The 24,570-nt window shown below is 43.8% G+C and overlaps 1 long non-coding RNA gene across 2 annotated transcripts in view; it reads right to left on the bottom strand.

Moving 5' to 3' along the window:
- LOC143330228 (uncharacterized) overlaps positions 1-24,570 on the bottom strand; it is a 93,208-nt gene that overhangs the window by 37,758 nt on the left and 30,880 nt on the right. The window contains exon 2 of one of the 2 annotated variants that reach the window (XR_013077942.1): positions 5,238-5,331. This is a non-coding gene — a long non-coding RNA (uncharacterized LOC143330228). Of the gene's footprint in view, positions 1-5,191; positions 5,332-24,570 lie in introns of those variants that run through there. The other variant, XR_013077943.1, reaches the window with a different exon arrangement.

The raw sequence follows: 24,570 nt of genomic DNA, 5'->3' as shown, positions 1-24,570 counted from the left end.
ATGAAGCCGTTTTCCTATCCTAGCCCATTTGCTCTTCGAGTGGGTGAAATGAAATAGAGCGTTGTGATCGTGTTATTTGTTTTAATCGTATGTCTGTGGACACACAATGGTTTGCACAGATTTTGCTGCCTTGCCACTGAAGACATGTTTGCAGCAATTGTGTTTAGGCATGCTGTATAACTGCCAATCAATACATGGAAACTGGAGCTAAGTATGGCTATAGGCTTGTTGTCAGTCAATCTATTCCAGCGAGGAAAATCTATTTTTAAATGGTACAGACAACTGAATTGGTGATGAATAAAGTAAATATGTACATAGTGTAGTGCAGACATTAATGACAAGAAGCTGCATGCATCTTTAAATCATGTGATCTTCTCTCGTCAGCTGTAACTGATTTTTCTCTTTATTGATAACATCAGTGTATCTCTGCTCAGCTGTTTGTCACACACACACACACACACACACACACGTCCTCTACTCATCTCTTTTCAGTATGGGCCTTGTATCACACGCAGGCCGCTGCATAGACACACACCCCTAAATTTATGTGCTCTCTCACACACGTGCACACACAAGCAGCTGGGGTGCACGGTGGCGGGTGACGTGAAATGCCCACAATGGCTCCAGAGGGATTAATTTTTCCCACTTTATTTGTTTATTACAGCATGAAGAGCAACTGGGGTGGCAACGGCACAACAAACAGGATATAGTAGTGAGTGGCTTCCTCCTGTGGTTTCAGAAGCCTCCTGCTGATCCCTATATTAAGATGACTCAATCTGATGTGGTATACACTGTACATTGTGCATGGTTCTCCTCCAGTGTACAGTACAGTGAGGGGAAGTTGTTGCACACTGTAGATGATCTAAAATGTCTCTGTGTGAAAAAAGGGTAAAAGCTAACTAAAAAAAATGGAATTTTTTCACATAATTTTCTTTGCACATACTATTTGCTTATTTATTCTTCAGAATTATACAAGCGTTGATGTGGTGACTCATCCCACTGCCTCACCGTAAATCATTATTACACCAAATAAGAAAAGATTTAGTGTTTTATATGTTATAGGCTATGCATGAACAGGTATACATTATTTCTGACAGCCAAAAAAAAGCATTCACAGAAAATAAAATCTATAGTTACATACTGGATATTTGGGTTAAATTAGACTCCAGAAAGAGTAAAATAAGTTCATATAGCCTTACTGGATTTGGGAGGTGAAGTGCTGAGTTTTGTCAAAACCCATCACAATTGAAAATAAGAAAAGTCATTGTATTTAACCATATGTTACAGCTGAGTGCTCTTAGATCTGAAACATGTCTTCAGTTCATAAGCAGTTCTCATAGGACTTGGAAAAGTCTTTAAGAATCAAGCTGGTAAAACAACGTTTAATATCGTTTTGAGCTGTTAAAGAGGGCCCAGGTCTCAATAGGATATAATTGTTAGAGGGGATTTAAGTAATTCTCTTCTCTCTTTTCTGTTCAATATAGATGTTAAAAGTGCAAAACAACCACGGGAAATGTCAATCAAGTACACTCTGCATACACTTCAATCAGTCAAAAAGAATGAAAATACCTGATGTGTTTAACATGTTCAACATTATGTAAGCAGGATTTCCCCTGAGATGGGTCACCCTGGTTTTAGAAACATGCCAAACAATATTAGATTATATTTTTAACAGCTTCAGTAAAAAATAGATGCATTTTAAACTCTGTAACGACAGTCGCACACGTGGAACAGACTGTCGAATTTTAGATAAATACTCTCAAATCAGTGCAACTTAATCTGGGCTCCAGTGTCACCCAGGATGAGCTTGACCTCATTTTTATTACACCCAGAGATATTTTTGTACCTTCTTAAGCCACATTCCTCCCTCCTCACAGCAAGAGGCTCACTCTGGCTATCTCATATGGGACTAATGAAAGTCATATTTTCACATACAGTACAGTATAGTACACACACATGTGCGCACACACACACACATATGTATTTACACCATGAATCACTTGTGGGGCTGTTAGGAGTTAAAAAATATCTAAAAGTGTGATTGAAGGCAGGTAAGAACATGAAAAACAACAATGCCTCTTTACACTGGTTCTTCGCTGAAAACAGAAATGAAGAATATTAATTATGCACAATGGAATAAAATCAACCCTCATCATCAGACCATTAGCTTTTGCAAGAAAAGGGCATTCTTTCAAATTAATTTTATCATGTCCATTCACTGTCATGTTTGTCCATGTTATGATATCCAGCTAATTTCCAGCTAACTGGCAAAATGATATTCAATTAGTTAATTAAGGATGATCCAGCTGTGTGCCATCTCTCCACACCGGGGGCTGTCTCCCCGTGGGCCGCTGGTTTAAGCCTCTCTGCACTAATTATCGCACTGACATTATCAGGCTGTACCTGACGTTCTCTGTTACCTTAAGCACTGCACCATCATGGGCTGCTACCACTGCATCGCATTAAGGAACAGTGAGTCATGTACAGCCTTGGCATATGAAAGCATGACACGCACTGGCAGCTTGCTGGACTTAAAAGAAGCGTTTTATGCTTTTTGTCACTTATTCAGATTTTCATAGGTCTTGTAGAGGACTTAGTTGTAGGAAACTTACCATACTTATGCAAACACTGTAATCTATAATGTTAAAACAATCTAATTAAAACTGTGGAAGGTAACCAAAGAGCATAACCACCACTTAAATCTAACTCTAATTGCAGTATGTCATCTTTTTCCTTACATCCCCTGGGCTTTTGGGTTCGTACACCTTTCATGACACATTAAATATATCACTGTAAAGTATAAATAAAACCAAAACAAACAAGGGAGCATTGAGACAATGATTATGTTTGCTGTTATATGCAGAGTCAAAGAGATGCTATAGATAACCACAAAGAGACATCCTGCGGGCTGTAATAATATGTCCTATAAATGACTACACATACAAAAACACAAAGTCCACCTACGCTGCTCTTCTGTAAACACAGACACGCAGAAAAGCCTGTTAGCGGCTCCTCTTCTCGATTCAGCTGTGAGCTATTTAATGTATCTTTTTATGCTTTAACAGCGTCTTCTGTCTGGATGGTAATGCCTAATTAAAAACACTTTGGGACCCAGGACAGTCCGCATACAGAGTGTCCGGCCCACCCATGTCTACCTGACAACTGACAGCCCAATCTGATTAAAGGCTGACTGGAGGAGGGGCCTCCGCCTGGCCATCCACGGCAGGCCAAAAGTGATCACCATGGCGATGGGTAATTACAGCTGTCAACGCATCCTCCATCCTGCTGGCACCAATTTGATTGCGCTCGGCAACAATGATAGACAAGCTTAGCATGCACTCTAAGAACCACCAATCACGTCGTCCCCTCTCTGCTCCATTTAGCTGACATGCAATATTCACATGGCCACACAACACAGGCCCGTCATGGCATCCCATCCCGGTTTTAATTGTTTCTCTCTGCCTCTTCTTTTCTTCCCAGCCTTAGCCTCCTCCCTCTGTTCCCTCTTCTGTTCTCCTGTCTCCCTCTCCTCTCCCTCTCTCATGCGGACAGCTCAGAAGTGCAAGTGTTATTACATGAAACTCCCGCTGTAGCATTAATTGAAGGGAGATATGGTGGGACAAAAACGACGGGGGGTAGAGCATGCCCATTATCACTCCTGCTTTCAACAGGTCTCACATTTGGAAACTGCAAATTGCAAAAACTTGCAAGGGCAAAATGTTTGACATTATTTGATCTGCAACCATATGGTGTAAGCAGGGAGGGGGGAGTAAACACAAAAATAGATAAATAACTAAACAAGAGCAGGAAGAAATACAGGCAGCACAATAGGGAATGTGGCCAGAGAGAACAAAACAAATCAAGAAAATAATTATCTTTAGCCTGTAATTAATGAGGGGTTTTACTTGCAAGAGGGTACCATGTCAAGTGCTCTCCCCCGGTCCCTCTGCCGAACTTCTCTTCCTCGTAGCCTCTCCTCTGCCATGCCCTTGCCTCCTATCCTATGGCTGACAGTGACAATAGCCATACTGTGGATGCTAAACAGCCTATTGTGAAGTCTGGGAGGCAGGACTACAAGTTCACATTGAGAAAAACATAGCCTTCCTGCTAGCATTGTGACGGTTGATTTAAGTTAGCCGTATTAATGAAGTCAAGTGTAACTGGACAGGGCTGACTCTGGCTTCCATATCCTCTCTTAATTACCTGGCTTTGTCTCGGCATGCTTGTCCTTAATCTGACCTAATGTGGCTAATAACTGAACTTGAGAACAATCAAAACAGCAATTAGCAACAACAGCCCAGAATTGTTGAATTCTCAAATTAATGCAGCAAAATTGTTTGCTGCCTTTCATGTCAGCAGGACCTATTCAAATGGCATTCCTGGGTTTGGAGCTCAGAGAAATTCGGGAAGAAATAAAAGGAGAAAGCAAACTATTTTCGATGAAATCGTTTAAACCAGTGGAGGCTTTCGTAATAAAGGAACTGGATCTTTTATCATTTGCAGCGAAATGAGAATTCGACAAAAGACTGAAACGAAAATATCACATCAAAGGTCACGTTTGAATATAGATTCTTATCTTCCCACATTCTCTGGATAACATGGCAGCCCTTTGATACACTGACCGAAGCATTTTGAGAACAGAATTTTTTTTTTGTGCTCTCTTTATTTGTCCTTTTTTTCTCTTTTCTAACACAAATACCTCTTCAAGGAGGTCTTGTTTAAGCCTGTAAATTCCTTGAAAGTGGATAAATGATACAGTCCCGGCGTGGTACTGACAAAAACAGATGAGTGTTTTTCCTGAGGGAGAGGATTGTGGGTATGGAACGAGTTAGCACTGCCTGTTATTGCAGCTGATCATAAAAGGCTATGTGCATGGGAATTCCACTGTAAAAAACGGAAAATGTTTGTTCCTATAAAAACATGTTAATGCAAAACAGTTAGGTGAAAGACAAAACTTAAGCTTGGCCAATAAGGTAGTCAAATAAGAGCATTTAATAGTCAGCAGTGTGTTAATTAATGAAATGCATTTCTGAACATATGGTGCTCAGAAAAATAAGAGAATTTCTTCAGAGAGACGAAAAGTAACTCAGACATTTTAAATGAAATGACAGACATCTACATTTCTCATTTTCCCTAATTTTAGAGATTGTTAGAATATTCAAAACAAAATATTTGATACTCTCTAACTGACCTTAACCCTGACTGAGGCCACACTGGACAGCAGAGCAAATCCTTACTGATGTTTGATTGAATTCAGGCACCTCCTCTCTGTGGCCCCCAGCGCTGCTTCGGTCCACCAATGGGGCGCAGGCAAGCGGATTAGCAGGAATCCTGAGAGGAAGTTTAAACAAGAGGAAACATTAAGTTTGAAATAAAACACAGGAAACAGGGTTAACTGCAACTCCTCCCACTCAGTGCCAGTGGCAGGGCTATTTTTTGCCCAATTATCCTTGGTTAACGGGATTAATTACTCTAACTTCTCTTTCTTTTCTTCCCTTCCAAGCAAACGGGTAATAAATCCTTCTCCGTGCTACATGGTCTGAGAGGGCCACTCTAATTAGCATAACAAGTTACAAAATCATTACGGCCTTAAAGTGCTTACAGAGAAAACAACATCTGAAGCACACAGGATGCAGGATGGGATTTAGGAGGGCTATTCAATTGAATAAAAATGTTTGGGGAGGTGGGAGGAGGGGTTAAAGACAACAGAGGTGATGCAAGAGGAGGGCAGGGACACAAACTGAGGGTCAGACTTCGACAGGACTGACCCCGATATGTCTGGCATACAAACACACATGTGCACAAACAACAGAGAGTTAATGGGTACCAGTTGACAGGTGAGAAGCAGGACTCAGCTGTATTAATACCACACAGACCACCAAAATTGTCTTTTTGTAAATAATCTGACTTCCCCGAGTCACCAGAATGGGTTAGGCTGTGTAAATTCATAGTTTTGTGCACGTTACGGCGACGTCTGTAGAGGTGCAGCACAGAACAGGCAGTGGGACTGTTTGCTCACCCTCCGCCGCCCTGTGCCAAAGCCCACACCACAGAGTCTGAGGGCATAAACAGCCGTTTTCTAGCCAACCTGTTTAGCATGAGTCCCACCCAGTCGTCTGCTTTCACTAACCTGTCCTGACAAGTACCCAGATTAACGTAATCTTATATCAGTGCAGAGGAGCAGAAGCGAGCAGATGGACCCCCTGTGCCCCCCCCCCCCCCCCCCATCCCACCCCCTCCACCCACACTAGCACACACAGACACAAGCAAGCACACAAGCAAATGCAAACTCTCTCACTCATAAACACACACACTCAGACACACGTATTACAGACTTAGCTGCAGAGTGCTTAGCATGCAAAACCTGGGCCCCAGCCACAGCAATTAATGTTCTCCCAGCAAATTGCCACAGCTTTGGATGATGCTGCTCGGGGAATGTTACCCTGTATATTCATATGCTGTGCCTCAGCGAACACTGCGGTCCTGCTGGTGTGAGAGTGTGCCAGTATGGTCATTTTAACGTAAGAAAAAAAAATTGTGTAAGGCGCTCCTCATTCATTTGCAAATCAATAAATAAATATATTAATAGACAAGTAATTGAATAAGAGACTCAACAAGAGACTGTAGGCTGGGGAATTGAATTTGGGATTTCTAACACTTGTCATCTGCCGTGTCGAAGTGAGCTTGTCTTTTTACAGTTTCCGTGGTAAATCTCAACAACTTTGCTAAACTGAACAGATGGGCTTGCTAATTAGCAGCGCTCAGGCTGTAAGTTTGTTTATAAAGAGAGAAAGGGTTCCAGACATCTTGACACATTTTATTAACATATCATACCTTAAAGCTATGCTTCTTGATACCCACCAGGCTCTTTAACTAAATGCGCACACACACGCATGCAGAGACACATGCTTTCACACATGCACGTACACTCTTATATAAACATGCCCATGTGCGCCAGTGCACACACATACACCGTACACACCAGGGAAACAATAAAAGTCAGCCTTGCGAAACGGAACACCCTGTATGTATGCTCATGAATATGCACAATTAACTGTGTGTGTGTGCGTGTGAGTCCGCGTGTGTGTGTGTGTGTGTGTGTGTGGATGAGCGCATGTCTTTACAGAAGTGTAACAGCACATTTTGCACATGAGTGTATGTGCACTGTATAAATATGTGTGTATGTGAGAGGTGGTGTTTGTTTATGAGGGTGTCACCGTGTGCGCCATGCGTCCATGTCCTTGCAAGAGCAGTGGCATGCTTCTCTCTCCACCGGGCCCCCTCCTAAATTCACCCCCTGTGGTTTTGTCAGCTTTCACTATTTTGTGTCAGGACACCGACACAAGATGATGTCCCAAGCAGACGGGGCCGGAGAGCTCCCCGAGGGGCCCGGAGTATTCAGCAGCAGGATAGGATGGACTGCGGCTCCATCAGTGCCATTTAAGCCTCCTGCCGGGCCCCACTTAGGACAGGGGCGACATCGCGGCACCGACCCACTACGCTGATGCAGTGAGATGTGAAAAACTGTGCTCGAGAAAGACAATGACAGTGGAACAGTGCACGATAGAGAGAGAAAAAAATCCATCACCAATGCCCGATGATACAGCTCATATCACTGTTAGCATTTTTTTTCCTCTTTCCGAAACACACACACACGTACCAACAGACATACCACGGCTTGGTGTTTCAGCAGGCACACATTGCCATGGTGATCCTGGTTAAGAGGCTTACATTCGGCCCATGCTGATGGTTGCTGGGGGACACTCCCATTGCCATGGTGATGGCTACCGGGAGGACACTCACATTGCCATGGTGATGATGGCAGGAGCCAGGCATGCCAACCAATGAGATGATGGATAGATGCCATGCAGGAGGCGAAGGGAAAACGTGACTAGAATGGCCGCTTGTCATGTCTACTGTCAAGGAGACTTTTCATAAATTGTGTCTTCACACATGCTTACGTGCAGCGGCACCCAGCAGCAAAGCGGCATATTTATGCTTTCGTGATGGATAAAATAATAACAACATAGGGGCAATAATATTTGAATCTATAAATATCACGGGACAAGTAAAGGGGCTACTGCAAAGATTATAAAAGAAAACACTGCAGATTACACATTTAAGATTGCAGATGACATGAATTATGGATGGGAAACATGCAAAAGAGGAGCCTCAAATTCAAAGCATGCAAAAAGAATACAACTGCAAAATACATCAGAGAAAAACACAAATTCAGTCATTGGTGGCACAAGGTTGGAGCCTATTTGTGTCAGCTTTTGGGTGTGAAATATGCATACCCCCTAGTTCCACATTCCATCAGTAATAATAACAATGCAGAAGCAGCAAAAGGCGGCTGCAATCTGGTGATTTAGCTCCAGATAATAGCTCAAGCCATTTCGCCTGGCTCCCAGTAGAGGGAGGCTGGGACTGGGTTGAGGGCCAGTGGGACGGGGCTGGGAATCAAGGGACTGGAGCTGCCTGAAGGCATGGCCCAGGTCCAAACCTGGCCCAGCGTAAATGACTACCAAGAGTTGTTGTTCGTGTGTTTGTGTAAGGAACAGAGGAGGTGGGGCAGAGCAAGGCAGGGGGCTTGTTGGACTGAATCTATCCTCTACATTTTATACCAAAACACTCACATGCACACAACTACACACATCTATCTCTCAGAGTCACCTGTCTCCGATTTCCTACTGAGCTGTCTCTCTCCAAGATGGAAAGTTCTGCGCGTCCAAAAATACTGATCCCCCATAAAGCAACGGGCCAACACCTAAAAGGTCAACCACAACAGCTCATAGAAACATCACATCCAGCTTTGCCACTAATACTTTAAACCCGATCACATACATACACACGCTTGCAAACACACACAAGAATGCAGAGATCACCACATGTTGCTTGTCATTTCTGTGTCAGGAGAGGCTGTGAATCTCTCAGCCAATAAGAATCAGCACTGAGTGTTATCACTGACCCTCAGGCAATGGGACTTTAAAAAACCCACACTTGGACTGGACAAACCATGTGTGGGTGTGTGCATGTGTTTGTGCGTGTGTGTGTGAGCGTGTGTATGTTCATGTGTTTGTGTGCTCATGTATGAGGAGCCAGACCCTTCAGTTTAGTGGGGAGCACTGTACCTTTGACCGCGTTCATTTTGCTTAAGTCACAGTTCAGCAAAGAAAAAAGATTTATCTTTCTTCCTGACAAAGTGACACACAATACACCAGAGAAATAAGGTGCTTGAAACGCATTCAGGAGTGTGTCATGTCTACAAATCTGTCTCTGCATGGGCAAGAGCGCCTGCAGGATGCTATCTCATCGTACCCGCAAGGTGCACAGAAACACCCGTCAATGCTCACATGCCCAATACACACAATAACAAAACGACATTAACAGAGATGACAAATGGAAGGGGAGTGTTTTGTTTGTTTTTAATGTTAGCAATATCTTATGCAACATATCATCCATATACTGTAAATATGTGGCCGAATGTCATCATAAAACTCAATCACCTGCTGAAACAATTTGCCTCTTACGCTGCAATTCGGAGACCTGCACTCTCCAGGTGTAGCCAAACACACTATAAATATCTATCAAACACAGCGTGATGAATACCACATCAGCTTGGGGTGCAATAAAACCATTCAGCACAAATGCAGTAATGATTTTCCACATTTCAGCCACATGTAAATCCAGTCAAACACAGCAGTATGGTATCCCGTAATGCAGCTAGAAAAATGAGCTCTCTAGAAAATAATATCATGTAAATGCAGTGGATGATAACAAAAAAAACACAGATGATGTCTCAAAATGAAATCATACTGTCTCACCCTTGAAGTTTAGTCTGCATCTCCACATGAAACTCATACATAACAGGTGAGCCCAAGTTGTAGGCACTAATTTGCACAGTATCACACATGATGTATAGAAAGAGCAGAGCAATTTTATACCATACAGAATTTTTAGTTTAGGTAAGCATTAAGTTTACTGGTTACATATTTTCAAAAAAAATCTATAAATAAATTCCTAGATTTTGTTCTTTTTCTTTCTTTCTTTTTTTCTTTTTTTTTTTTTTTTTGATCTTAAGACTGTTGCTTCATTCCATGCAGCCGTTCATTCGGTATGGCATGGAGATTAGCATGCAGAGATGTGAACCTTTTTAAAGATTAATGATCAATCACAGTTAACACCATGTCTGCTTTCACTGCTGTGGGCATTAGGTTATGATTCTGTTGCAATGCAGATGAAGTGAATTGTAAAGTCCATACAGATGTGACGTGTGTAGGTGCTGCTGGCAAGCTGCAGTGACAGGAGAGCCAAATGCTGAATAGTGCTGCATTCACAAACTCTTGTCCGAAATCCAAACATGGATAACATAAAATGAGCAAGTTCTTGAAGATGTACATCTGGGCTCTGAGATGCCTGGGCATACCATCAGAAGATCAATGCATCAGAGGAAATGATAAGTATGACTAAACATGTAAAGTATCAGTCGACTTAATGTATGGGCAGCATGATTAGTGGGGTGTATGGTTGCAGGCACCCCTGCATGGGTCCATCCTTGGAGATTAAAAACACACATTAGAGTGGCACACTCACCGTGGTGTGCTGCACTGGTTACAATCGTTTAACACTTGGTGAAATAAGGGTGCAATCATGAATAAGATGGAGCCTGTATTAACAGGCGTATCTTTGTTGCAGGAACATGGAGCTATGGAAAAACGGAGGAGACATAATGCTGTATTTGTAATTCTTTTGTGATTTTGTTTTAGCTTTCCATATTGAGGGCCTGAGGGAAGGAAATATGTGTGGATTACACCTTAAAAGACACCCCCAAACTGGCCCAGCCCCTGAGGAGACCAATCGAGAGCTGTGTTACCAAAGTCCCCGCAGAGACAACAAGCCGTGTGAAGTGTGAAACCCCTCGCCAACATGGATTTAAGATTTCAAAAAACGTACATCAGTAAGAATGGAAATATTCAGGGAGAAAGAAGAGAACGAAGGGAGAGAGAGAAAGAATGGACAGACTGCTGTTTGACAAATATTGTGAGACGTGGTAGAGGGGTGGTGGTGTTTTCATTGCTGACATCAACATAAATTTTCCTGGCGTGGCTCTCCTTGCCCAGCATGGGCTCAGCACTGGGAAACTGGAGAGGAAATTCTCTGAGCCGCAAGGGAGTGGAATCAAAGAGCCGGGGCTCCGAGACCTCTGACACACTGAACTCCTCGCTGACCCCACAACTCTCTCTCGTTCTCACACACACACACACAGACAGTTACATGCACATAACACACAGTTACACACATAATATTCACACACACGTACCCTCTGTGATCGACAGGAACTCACAGTAAGACGTGCACAAACAAATCCGCACATGCAACACTTTCAAGACCGTTTGGGATCAATGCTCGTCACTTTGTGTCTTCGGTGTCTGATCTATCTGAAAGCAGTGCATCTGTTTCTGCCATCTGATAAGCAGTGTCTGTCCCTGTGTGGCTCTTGGGGGTGGCGCACACTGGCCTGCATCAGAACTGAGGCGTTCAGTGCTGGACCAAAGGTTCAATGAGCCCTGTCTGAGGAGCCTCATTAAAACTTGACAGACACACACACACACACACACACACACACACACACACACACACACACACACACACACACACACGGATCTGTGCGTGTCATAGTGGGCACGTATGCACACACGCACACATACAAACACGTGCGGCTTGAGTTAATGATGATGTAATTAGCCCTGATATCCTTGAAATGTCAGGCGCCAGGAAGTGGGGATATGCTTCATGTCATCTGCAGCCTCAGAGTGCGAATGTGTGCATGTGTGAGCGCACTAGGCCTTCAAAGTTTCTGGAGACTGTACAATAAAGACGATGGCCACTCTGTTCTATGCCACAGTGAGGAGGCTTTCCACCTCAGCTCCCCCGAAAAGAAGCACATGCACAATGGCCGCCATAATGAGGAGCTCTTCCACGCCATCACACAAATGCACATTCTGACAACTTGAGCAGGTGTGGTTGGCAACTGCTGCAAATACTGAAGGCATTTTTGAGAAGTGGACTGCTGTGTGTGTGCGTGCATGTGTGTATGTGTGTGTCATACTTTCTGGGTCCTTGCTTAGGTTCCATGCTTGGATCCAGGGACCATTCATGATTGGGCGCCAGGTGAAAGAGGCTGCAGCTGGCTGACATGAATGAATGCTCTTCCCTCCTCTGACCCCTGTGTGTGTGTGTGTGTGTGTGTGTGTGTGTGTGTGTGTGTGTGTGGTGCAAGTGCATGCACTTTTGTGTGTGTAGAGGGTCCGGGGCGTGGGAGGGCATGATGAGTGGACAAAGCGACTTTCAGATGCCACCACAAAAACACATCATCAGTATGAGAGGAAGGGCACAGAGGTGATGGAGAAAGAGAGTTTACAACACTGCTCAAGCATGGCAACTTGTTCAGACCTCCTTTCTTGTGTTTGGAACAGTCTCGGCCCATCACCCACTGTTTATCAATGGGACACAGACAAGATTCTCAGAGGCTGGAGAGGCTTTTAGTCCCATTGCACTATTCTGTAATGGATGTAAATGAAATTTTAACAATTAGCATTTGTGAAACAGTGATTGTAGTGTTCTGATTCCTCAGCTGTGGATTTATTTTTTCGAACAGACACGTGATGTTTTAAGTTATGGCGTTGCTCTGCTTTATGTGTCACCTTCCAGAGAAGCAACAAGGTCCCCAGTCAGAGCTAAGAACAGACACTGGGGCCCACCGAGGTCTGTCAAAGTGTGCAGGCTGTTTTAATCCACTCTGCTGGAAGTCTGCTCTGTTGGCGTGTGTATGTGTGTGCCTGTGTGAATGTCTGGAACAGTGGGCACGATAAGCCACAACAAGATAAAAGCCAGCTTGAACAATGATGTCATAGATTTCCACAAATTTTCTGGGAGGTCGGCGAAGTCAGACCTGAATGAAGCTGAGGCCCCCGTTATGCTTTGGCCATCCACCTTCCCTGCGTTGTAATAACATGACTGTGATAGCTGCAGGATTAACCAGCTCAATGGGTTTGAAGCTTTCACTTATCCATCAATATCATACTTAGAGCTCCTGAGTGCTAGCCCGCTCTCCTTCAGCATATCTTTTTGATCCTTACTTCTCTATATCAGTAAACACTTGTTCTCCCCTTCCATCAAGGAGGAAAGAGGAGGGTGACTAGAGGACTCCAAATAATGCAATTAAACACTGACCGCAGGGTTCAGTGCTGCTTATCAATACACCCAGCAGGGGAGCAAAGACCAGCTCAAACCAGGGCTTCAGCTGTCTACTCTATGAAGACAGGCATTTTATTAGACTGCTGCTATATCCCCTATCTCTCCAAACTCATCTCCCCTCTGTTGAGAATGTGACTGCATGTAAAACAACTACTATATCAGAGGTCTTAAAACAAGCGAAAGAAAGAAAGAAAGAAAGAAAGAAAGAAAGAACAGCAAATCGTCAAATGCTGGCTAGCACATTATCCATAGGTGTGCTGTAGGGGACATACTCCCCGCTCAGTAGTGAGGACAGGTGTGCCGTTCTACACATTTTTCCCTCTCTGCTCTGTTTCGCTGTCAGAGCAGCTGACCTCCATGGGAGGCTTGTCTGAAGCAGAGCCAGATTGAGAGCTAGCACACCAGCCTGGGAGCCCACAGAGCACATGAACTAGGCCTGAACCAGGCCTCCGCCGTGCAGTGCAGCTCCCGGGCCCGCCTACCCTTGCCACCCCTCGGCCAGCCGCTGACAAACGCTGGTGCTCTCAACGGTTCTCTGGTTTCCCCAACCTGGACGCCAGGCACCTAGAGGATAAACCCACTCATACATAATAAACACCGGCCTCAGGGCCTGGTGTGTGATCTCATCATGCATGTGTCCTCTGTAGAAGGAAATGTGACAGACTGCAATGAGGAAGTGGGTGTCGGGGTGGGCAGCGTGTGTGGAGAGCTGCAAGGGTGCCAAACAGAGTGGTACATGACAGCAGCATGCATCCTCTCATACCCAGTGTGTGATGCGTTACTGGCTCACCCTCATCTGCATATTGAAAATATGCACCAATAAGGACTGTTAAACTTACACTAGGCACAATCAGGAAACATGACTCCTTGGACCGCAGTCTTTGGACAAGAGTGATCCACGGGTGGAAGATGCTGTGGGAAGATGGAGAGAGGAGAGCTGCGAAGCCAAAGGGGCACGACAAACATTGGCAGGAATCCGGACTTTCACATACACACCCATATATGCAAAAATAAAAAGGGAAGATTGAGTAATTGATGAAAGGGGGACATTTAGCCCGGTTGGATTGATGAGTGGTTCTAAACAAACAGTGCTGGAGAGTTTAGTGAACAGAGCCAAGCACTTAGGGAACATGAAAAGCAGCAAAGCCCTGGCGAGGTGGTCCAGCTGTTTCATCGCTCTGCAGGCTGAGGAATCAATGAGAGCGGGGAGAGAGGGCATTCTTGGGCGACTGACAAACTGACACAAAGAGAAAGAGAAGGGGCGACTGTGCAAAATCAGAGACAGAGGGAGCAAGAATCACCTTTTTTTTTTAAGTAAGTTTTGCTGTGCATCAGCCTCAGCAACTCAGATTACTGCGATCCCTTTGCAGTGTCTTCAAATCATCGTCTTCGCTATGGCCAGGCCTGTTTTCCTGTAAAGCGAGGGTGGCTCATGTGACAGAGTGTCCTAGTTAGCTCCAGGCCATCCCGTGCAGACCAGGGTGGGCCTCAGAGAGGGAAAATAAGCAGTGGTTCGACAGCAGTCCTCTGCTATCTGCAGCTGGACAAATGGACTATTGAGACAGGTGGACAGCATGCGGACCAGAAACACACAAACTGATGGACGAGCAGCTTTATCCAAACACATGATTATTAAAGCACACAAGATACTTTTCCAGATGTGGCTGAAAAGACTTGGGCTTTCGGATTAAAGTTTCTAAGTTCAGTTACTTTCTTTTGACAAAAATACACAAAAACACCTACTTCTATTTAGCTGAACTCACAGGTGTATCTGCTAATAACTGGTGATGAAACATAAACCACAGTCCCATGAGTCTGAACCTTTCTTTTTTTTTTTTTTTTTTTTTTTTGGTAATATCATTTCTGCAGAGCCAGCTTAGTGTAGAGGACACAAGTCTAGAATACACTGTATATCGGCCAAAGCAATTAGCCAAACAGGGGCTCGCAGAGGTGGGCTTTGATCACAGAACTGTGAAATATTTATGAAGAGATGTGATACATGAAATGAGCTCTGAGAATGAGTATCTGTGGGGGTCCAAAGGAGCTCCCCTTAGAGGGACCTTCAGGGGAGGACAACTGCTTGGACACACAGTGGGGTTTCTGCGGGCCCAACGCCCCTTTCAAAATGAAGGGCGGGAGGGACTGGGCAGGCCTAAAATGGCGGCCCACTTTCGAGGCACAGAGTGGAACACAGCGAGTTAATCCATGGTTTGGAATGGTGCTCGCGCGAGCCGTGTTGGGGGGGACATTGAGCTGTGTTCTGTGCTGACGTGCTCAGTTCCACTTGGTTCCACTCAGACAGAGGTGCAGGAGTTTTAACATACTCAAGCATGTGCTTATTAAAAATCCACACTCTGCATCACTGCTGCAGCAATCAATATGCCTGATTAACTCATCTATATATCCCCACTGCACACAATGGACTGTAATGTTTGACACAGCCGCTCAGGAAAATAGTAACTGCTTTCATTTCACTTTTAATTGTTACATTTTTATCCACATGCTATTTTGAAATGAAATATTGTTTATTTGTAATTGAGACTCCGTCAGTGTCATTACCAGCTTCTCGTACCGCTTCCATCATAATCAAAAACATTATCATTCATTTAATTTTCCTTCCTTTCAGATTGCTGCTGATCAAGCGTAAGGTGTGGCGTATATGATATACATTTCACCTGTGATTAATGTTAACTCGATTTGTAGATGGCTGCACATGTCTCACTGCTCCTCTTCCTAATTAATTCACCCTGAGAGACTTGAACAAGGGAATAGTTTCATCTTCTAGCCCTGGTAATAATCAAACTGCCCCCTGGAATATTTTCACACTTCAGCATGGTGGGGAACATGGGATTCTTAATGCAGCCCATGCTCCTTTAGGAAGTGCTAATTTGATAATATTTGAATATCAGAGGGGAAAAAAAGCCTATTAATAATTCCTGTGACTTTTGATATGAGTAGGAAATAAATCAAATCTAGCAAGGTTACTCACATACAGTTTGTTTGTTTGCCAGCTCGTTCCAATTAAAGAACCAATTATAGAACACAGAACTTACATGGCACAGTAAATGAAAAGCAAACAGATTTTGCAGAACGTGGATTTAATTTTCTTTACCAACTGAAAGAGAGTGGAAAAAAAGGACTTTTAGCTTTGTTCCTGCTGTTTGACTTTTCAGTGTGTACATGCAATTTGTGATAAATTTGCTAAAAAGTGGTGCAGTCTTTTTCACATAAAAACAGCATTCTCAGATTTAGCTGCCTTGAGCCGCACACACAGCTTCACGCATTTTAGTTCAACGGAAGTCACTCATTTGAATGGAGGGTGAACAACAGTCAGCGATTGACTGGTGCCTCCTTGCAGTTGTTGGATCCACTGGCCCTCAATGCCCTGGCCAAAATAGTGAGAGCAAGCTACACATGTGGAACCACTGAACCAGTGATCTGATCTCAGTGCAGCCAAACCTGCCTCCTAGAAATTATGTTTAGCAGCTGTAGTGAGAATGAATTTTTGCCTTGGGTTGCAGTCTTCATTCAGTTGTCTCGTAACAAAAATAGAAAAATAGGTCAAAAAGAACAACTAAACTTTGTGTTTGGCTAAAGCAAATCAATTTCTAAGCAATCGTGGAGAGTTTGAGGAAAGAGGCTGGAGGTTTAACCTGCTGGGGCAAAGCAGAGCAAACACACCTTCCAAGATGACGGCTGCAATGCAAACTTTTGTTAAGAGAGTTATTTTTTTGGTCGATTTGGTTATGGCATTGGAGTTTTCTTTTCTTTTGTCTTTCTTTTTTTAATGTGTGTGGATTCGGTAAAGTACTTTTTCAGGTTTCTGTGCTTTATTGTGGACATGGCCTCAGCCCTCTCTCATAGCTCAAACTGAGCCGGGGGCCCCAGCTCAGGCTTCCCGTGCCCCTGGCCAGGCCAGCTCTCTTCCAAGCAAGCCTGCAGCATTTCTCTGCTGTTTGTTGAGGGAAAGTAGAAAGGAGAACCTTGAACATGACCCTCCAAAGCGCCTTTATTCTCAGTTCATGCAACACAGTTCAAGTGAACTCCTTCCTTTATGTCCCACTCTTTATTTAACCCTGACTATTTGCTGAGTTTCTGCTAAAAATCCAATTAGGTTAATTTGAAACAGTCCTGGCGAGAGAACTTTATCCTTTTGGCGCACAGATAACTAACCTAATTAAGACTAGACCTCTACCTCTGTCCTCTTTGAGCCTGCAAATTAAGAAAAGAAAAGAAAACTTGTCAGAGATTAGGGGTGAGATTAGATTGCTAAAGCAAACACTGGAGGGGAGACTATCTTTAAATGCTCTTAATTTGTTTAGTGCTCTCTCAACACCAAGTTTTCACAGCCACGAGGGCCACTAAAGGAAGACCAGAGGAGCAGGTAAATGTGTCACAATAATTGAAAATAATGAATAAAGAATAATGATGAATGTGACACAACATTTTGAGAAAGGAGAGCAGAGAGAGTGATGAGCTGAGACCACCAGTGAAAGTAGACCTTGATAGATTGTGTTTTTATGGAAACCTTTTAAAGGTGCTGGAACATGTGAAGAAATAGAAAGGTTGTTCTGTTCAGCTGGTACACACACACACACACACACACACACACACACACACACACACACACAGAGTAAACACAAACAACAGGCCTGCTGAGTTTAGTTTACTCCTATCAGCTGGCTCTGACCAGCCACGCAGACCACCCTGACTCCTCAACGCCTCACTCTCATCGGGACAGGAAGGGGGGAGGGCGGTGGCTGGGAGAGCAGGGGGGATTTGGATGGAGGGGGATGGGTGCAGCTTGGTGCAGGGGGTGACGAGAGCCCTCCACCAAATTAAAACCCAATCAATGTGAATCTCTCTCCCTCTCTCTCTGTCCGTCTCTCTCTCTCTCTCTGCCCAGTCAAAAGCCCCTTTCCAACTAAAGCCCTATCCCCAAGCCCCCCTCCCCATCACCCTCTCTAGTCAGCCTCGATGTGTAACCCCCACCACCCCTAGCGCATATACCCCATCCAATGCCCCCTACACCCTCCCCCTGACCCACACTCACCCAGCACTGTCATGGAGTACTGACTTTAGGCACTGGCCCCTATTCCTCTACTGCACACCAGGCAAAGCAACCGCAGCAGACTCGGCTCAGAATTACAACACAGTGGGGATTAATCCCCGGATAAAGGCATGCAAAAACCAACCTGATTATAATAATTTAAAGGGTTTTTTAGTACATGTAGACACACATGTTAGGATGTGTAAGGAGGCAGGAAAAGCTTTTACAACCACTGAACCATGTGCACATACATTGTAGTCAGACTGTGATGCATTTTTCATTGCATTGGTTCTGTACTTCAGCACACAGAATTTAAAATATAACATATAAATATGAGGTTGAGGAGCTGATTTTCAGTTTTTAGGATGTTTACATATGGGTGAACAGACTCAGCTAAAAGGCTACATTTCCTATCACCTTCATCTTCCTCACCAGCCTAAAATAAAGTTAAAGTTAACTCCTCAACGTCATAGTTTTGTCTCATTTCAGGTCCGATGTGCTGCAGCCCAACAAAACTGCCCTCATATTTACAGACTCCACTGTAGATAATGCAGGCACGAGCATGCTTGCACACATCCATGCACACGCACATGCACACACAAACACCACCTGCTGAAGTAGAGATGGAGAGAGTCCTTGCTGGCTGAAGCCTAACAGTGGGGAACAATTAAACCAGAGAGCAGCCTTTGATCACTTGGTCATGTGAACATGACAGGTGACCATATGGCTGATAAAATGTAAATGACAATCAGTGCTTAAAACTCTCCGGATGTATACTGCAAAATAAGCAAAGGAGGAGAAAATAAAGCAGAGATGCCTTTTAATGACTTTTACTGAAAACATCCCCTTGAGTGCTGGATTTTCCATGCCCTAAGTGTTACCAAGGTTATTTTTTTATGTAGTGAAAATGTCTGTTTTTGCTTCATAATCTGTTTTCATTCCCATCCAATTTAGGAAGACTGCCCCTTCTGTGGATGAGCTAGTGGCTGAAACCATCCAGAGTGATGTGTAGGTATACAAGCCCACAAAGAACACACACACACACACTCATGCAAAGAGAGAAACACACACAAAATCATTAGACTTTTATGGCGGGATGGGCAGACAAGAAGGAAGGGAGGCTGGGTAACAGTCAGCCACCACAAACAATCACTTGCAGATGCCGGAGCTGTTGTTACAGAACGGCGCAGGGGTGAGAGAATGGAAGGTGAGGTCACATACATATTTGTGGCAGGATGCAGCAGAAAAGACCTACTGTGTAATGTGATGGGATGGAGAGCTAGGTAACGTGTGCACGCTGGCTAGCACATGCATACACACCCGCAAACATGCACAGCCATGCACACACAGGCCAGAGAATGATCGAGGGCCCAGAGGCAGTTTCCATCTAGTAGCAGCAGGGGGAGCAGCTCCACTATTGTTCTGACTGGATCCAGGCCCAGGGCACCAGACTGGGGAGTGTGTGTTTCTGAAGGCTTCTGTGCCCGTAAGTATGTGCATGCATGTTCATGTGCAGCAATAAAATCGTCTTCATTGCTGCCCTTCATGTTGTCTGTATGATTTCACTTTTTACAGTGCCTGGAATTAGGGTAAAAGAGAAATAAGCATGAAAATCAGAACTTTGAAATGTGATGTTTTTTCTCCTTGCATTCTGTTTTCTAGAAGAGGCACAGGTGTTAAACTCAGCAGACACGCTAAAAGTAGATGAGAGAGTGACTGATGAATATAAATGAAAGCAAACCTGAAAGGATATGGCTGGCGTTTAACAACAAATCTGAAAAGACCTAAGCCAACAGTGAAGTTATCCTGCGATGTGGTGCTGTCTGTATAGCTGGAGCTACCTCCTAGAACTCCATTGTCATCAGAAAATAGCTGAAGACAATAAATTTCTCCATTACAATGAAGACGGACGGTGTAGTTTATTCTGAATAAGTCTTTTTCGATGCTGAGAGTAGCTCCTTGGCGGGCCAACGTCACTGAGCATGCTCAGAGATGCAGGTCTGCGTTTAGAGTGCTGACAGGAAGAAACTACACTGGCTGTGTTCATTGTAGTGAAGGAACATGTCACCCGGTGCAATTGCATGCCTCTCTTATGTGTTTAGAATAGTTCTTGAATGACAGTGAGGTTCTTTGACATGAAAGCATAAACACATGTAGGTGTCCGCTTTGCTTACCGCAATACTAGTCAAGAGGATACATTCTTTGCTGTGCTGTATGGAATTCAATGATAATGATAAATTCTAGCTTCATACTTTACACATTTACACCAATATTTGGCAAATTTACAAAAATCATATCTCATTGTTTTCAGCCATTCAGGCAGTTTGTGTTTTATTCACTTACATTTAGAGACATCTGTCTGTGAGATTTCTGCTGCCACCTATCTACACTTTGATAGAGACTGTTTCCTCAGTAGAAGGTTTTCCATTAAAAACTGTGACCATCAAGATTTTGTGGATTATCCAGAGTATGAGGATATCGTTTCTGAAAAGCTGTGCTGCAGTTTGGCTGTTGGATTTTCAGTATGAACTTTTCAATGCGTAATGCTGATAATGCTTAATAATAATCTATTGTGTCAGAAATTTCAAAAACAGATGTGTCGAAACCTGGTCAAACAAACTTCAAACTATTTGCATGGATGTAAATGATTATTGTAAGAGCAAACACTCACGAAGCAAATAAGGAGAGAATACTGATAAACTTCACATATTTAGGAACATTGACACAAAACAGCTTCACTCAGTGTGCCTTTCGTTTTGTGTTGTTAACAGACAGCTCTCCAAAAAAAGAGTATCTTGTCTGATTACGATAATTCACCATAAAAATGTCCGCAATGGTCGTCTTTGCAAGCAGGTTATTACAATCCATTACATTTATTGTTTGGTGGCAGCCTCTAGTGGCTTTGGTAATTGTGATTGGAGCAAAGGACAAAGTTAGATAGCGTAGTATAAAGAGGAAGAAAGTTCATATTTGGAGGAAGGTGGTGGGGTTGGATGGGTCAAACACACACAAGCCTTTCACCCAGGAGACCACTGTTTGTGTCCTGTATGAAACCGAAAGTCAACGGTGACCTATTTTAAGTTACATAACCTAATTATGTAACAGTAAGGCACTCAGTTTAGGCCCTGATCTTTGGCTAGACCTAACCAAGCGGTTTTAGCCTAAACCTAACCAAGCACTTTTAGTCCCTTATCCTAATCAAACTGCAACTGTTTCACAAAGTTATCAGCACCAGGGCGGAGGTCAAGTAAGACGAGGTCTGCTTCTTAATTTGGGTTGTCACATGCACTCTCCAACAGTGATGTATGTTGTTTTGGGAGTCACTGGCAATCAGCCTATTCAGTCTTTAAGGTACAAGGACGTGTTGGCTAATTTCTGTTTGCATATGTGTGTGTGTCTCACACAACCCTCACTGGTTTGTGTGCCTGGAGTCTTTGTCTCTCCTTCACAGTTGTGTGAGGACACTCATGGTAAATGGCGTTTAACAGCACAAGTGTTAAAGCATCCGAATGCGGACAATTAAAGAGCCGCTCTGCCAGAAAAGACGGATGACTGCTGTCGCTACAGAGAAGAGGGAGCTTTTTTCAACAACTCACACTTTCTTTTCTTAAGCAAAGCCTGCAGCTCCAAATACAGTTCAACAGGCCACTTCACCTCAAGGGCCATTGCTCCGCTTACTAAAGACACACACATGCACAAACACACACACACACAGACCTTTTCACCACTGCTTGTGAAAGGCATTCACCGTATTTTCTGTATTTTATTTTTAAAGAATATGCTTCAAAAAAGTCAGAGAAAATAGTTTGAGTGGAGAATAGATGGCAGTTCAGCAGAGGACATCACAGAGTCTGATTGAAACACACACAGTCCCATCAATCTCCTCTTTCATTTTCACCATCATTCTCTCCTCCCTGCTGAACAGCAGACCTGAGTCATTTGCCATTGGCCTTCTGCATGTGTGTTTGTGTGTGTGCGTGTCCCTTTGCCTCCAACAGGACCCATCACCTTGACCACTATGGTAAACCCAATCCAGACTGACCTTGGCTTTTCCATCAGCCATTAATTCTGTGTCTTTCTGTCTATCTCTTCCTCAAAGCCTTCATCTCTCAACCTTGTCTCCCATGGTTTGAGTTGTATATGTACACTTGTGTGTGTGTGTGTGTGTGTGTGTGTGGTCTCCCATGGTTAGGGGAGCATGCACGTGTCAGGTCCAGTGAAGGTGACACCTTATGCCTCGTGCCGAGATAATGAAGGCTTTAACTTTACAACTCAAGCATATCAGATTGCAGCACCACAGTCCCTCAGACACGCGCCCACAACATGAGTGATCTGAATGGGTCGCCACCCTCCATTTCATGTGCAGTGAGCAGTGTGCACTGTAAAATTTGCCAAAAGGCCTCATCATCATAACCATCGCTTATATCAGAGTGGGCTTCAGGATTAGGTTTAGTGAGACATATCACAGCACAGTGCTCGCGCAGAAACACACACCCTTCAAGGAGGGCAGACGAGGTGTTGCATACTGTTTACCAACTGTTACAGCAGCCGGAGGCGCGCAAAAAAAGCAGCTCTGTGTGCATAACCTCAGAACGTATGAGAGTCAGGATGTCAAAAATCATTCACGTACCTCATGGGCTAATGTGGTGAAGGGGGAAAAAAAAACATCCCTCCTAAATTCCCTCACTGCCTCTCTTCTATCCTTTCTCCTCAACTCACCTTTTCCTCCCCCTTTTATTCAAGAAGGGTTCTTTCCATAATAAAAGGAACCTGTGGAACTAATCCTTGCAAATCTCCTGTGCTTTCTGTCCTATACCTCCAGGCAACACAGCACACTGAAATCCTCCATTTGCATGCCTAAACTGCACTAACTGTGAATAAACCCTTTTAGCTGCTAATGTAATAACATCTCCATTTCAGGAAAGGAGCAGGGGGTTAGCCAGCCCTCAGAGATTCAAGCAAACTCACCCCTCTCCCTCCTCTTGCCTACCCTCTCTCTTTTCCCCTCTCATCCCTGCTCCTCTGCAGTACAATAGGCCTGGCATACAGATGCATCCAGCGGCCCGCCTTATCAGCCACATCTAGTTAGGATCAGCTTTGGAAATGGAAGTGGAGTCCTGATTACAAGCAGATAAGCAGGAACACACACTCACAAGCAGCCCACCAGTCATCACTCCACCTTGGCTGGATTCAGAGGAAGAGAAGTGATATTGGGCATGAATTTAAATTTGATAGATTAGAAATTAGTGACATTTCCACTGACTACATCTTCATTTAAGTTCATTTTAAAACCAGTTCTTCAATGAAAATCTGGCCATTTTCACATGCCAGCACACAAATAAATAACTATAATAAATCCTTGAGTGCAGGGGTGAATTTAGGAAAGAGAAACCCACTCATGGTATTTCATGTCATTTTACAGGCTCTAATTGGCCACTACCTCTTCCATTTCTCAGGAACAATAACCCACAGAAGCCCATCACTGCCTTTCATCTCTGACTCAATTATATTTACACTGATAAGCAGTTCAGAGGCCTCAAAACATGCTTGCTTTGCCACACACAGACACGTACAGTTACTTAGCATTATTTTCCTCAGTCACATCAAGATGAGGGTCTCGTTTCTCTGCCTCAGAGCAGGCAGTAAGAGCTGCCAAGATATGACTTTAATTGTCCAATTACATGGAATATAGCAGTTCCAGCACTCCCTGAACTGGGGTCTCCGCCCCAATTTTTTTTTTTTTTTTTTTTTTTTTTTAAGATCCGTTTGGTTGTTGCAGTGATTTTTTTTTTTTTTTTTTTTTTCTGTGAATTAGGGCTTGAACGGTGGAGATAACTGAGACATCTCTCATGTTTCCCCCTCTGAGAGCTGGCGTGCACTACCTCACAGAGTTCACATGAATAATATTAACATCAAAGAGAATTTCTTGGAAACCATCTGATCAAGCTGTATCATACATGGCTGTGACATGCCTATAACACATCTCTCTTTCTCTCTCTCTCATCGCACTTCTCTCTTACACACACACACACACACACACACACACACACACACTGTATATACACTGACACGACTAAATTACATTGGTATTCTCCTAGTGTAAGGGGGAGATCCAGTTACTTCAAAGGACCCATTTCCACTACTACTACTACTACCACTACTACTACTACTACTACTTACTGATATGATAAGACTAAACGCTGAACACAAGTGCTGCTGCCATGCTGTTTTCAAAGTCAAATGCACAGGAAAAACAGGGCAAT

The sequence above is a fragment of the Chaetodon auriga genome, chromosome 13, assembly GCF_051107435.1.
Source record: "Chaetodon auriga isolate fChaAug3 chromosome 13, fChaAug3.hap1, whole genome shotgun sequence".
Classification (NCBI taxonomy): Eukaryota; Metazoa; Chordata; class Actinopteri; order Chaetodontiformes; family Chaetodontidae; genus Chaetodon; species Chaetodon auriga.
This window is presented reverse-complemented; position numbering and strand designations above follow the sequence as displayed.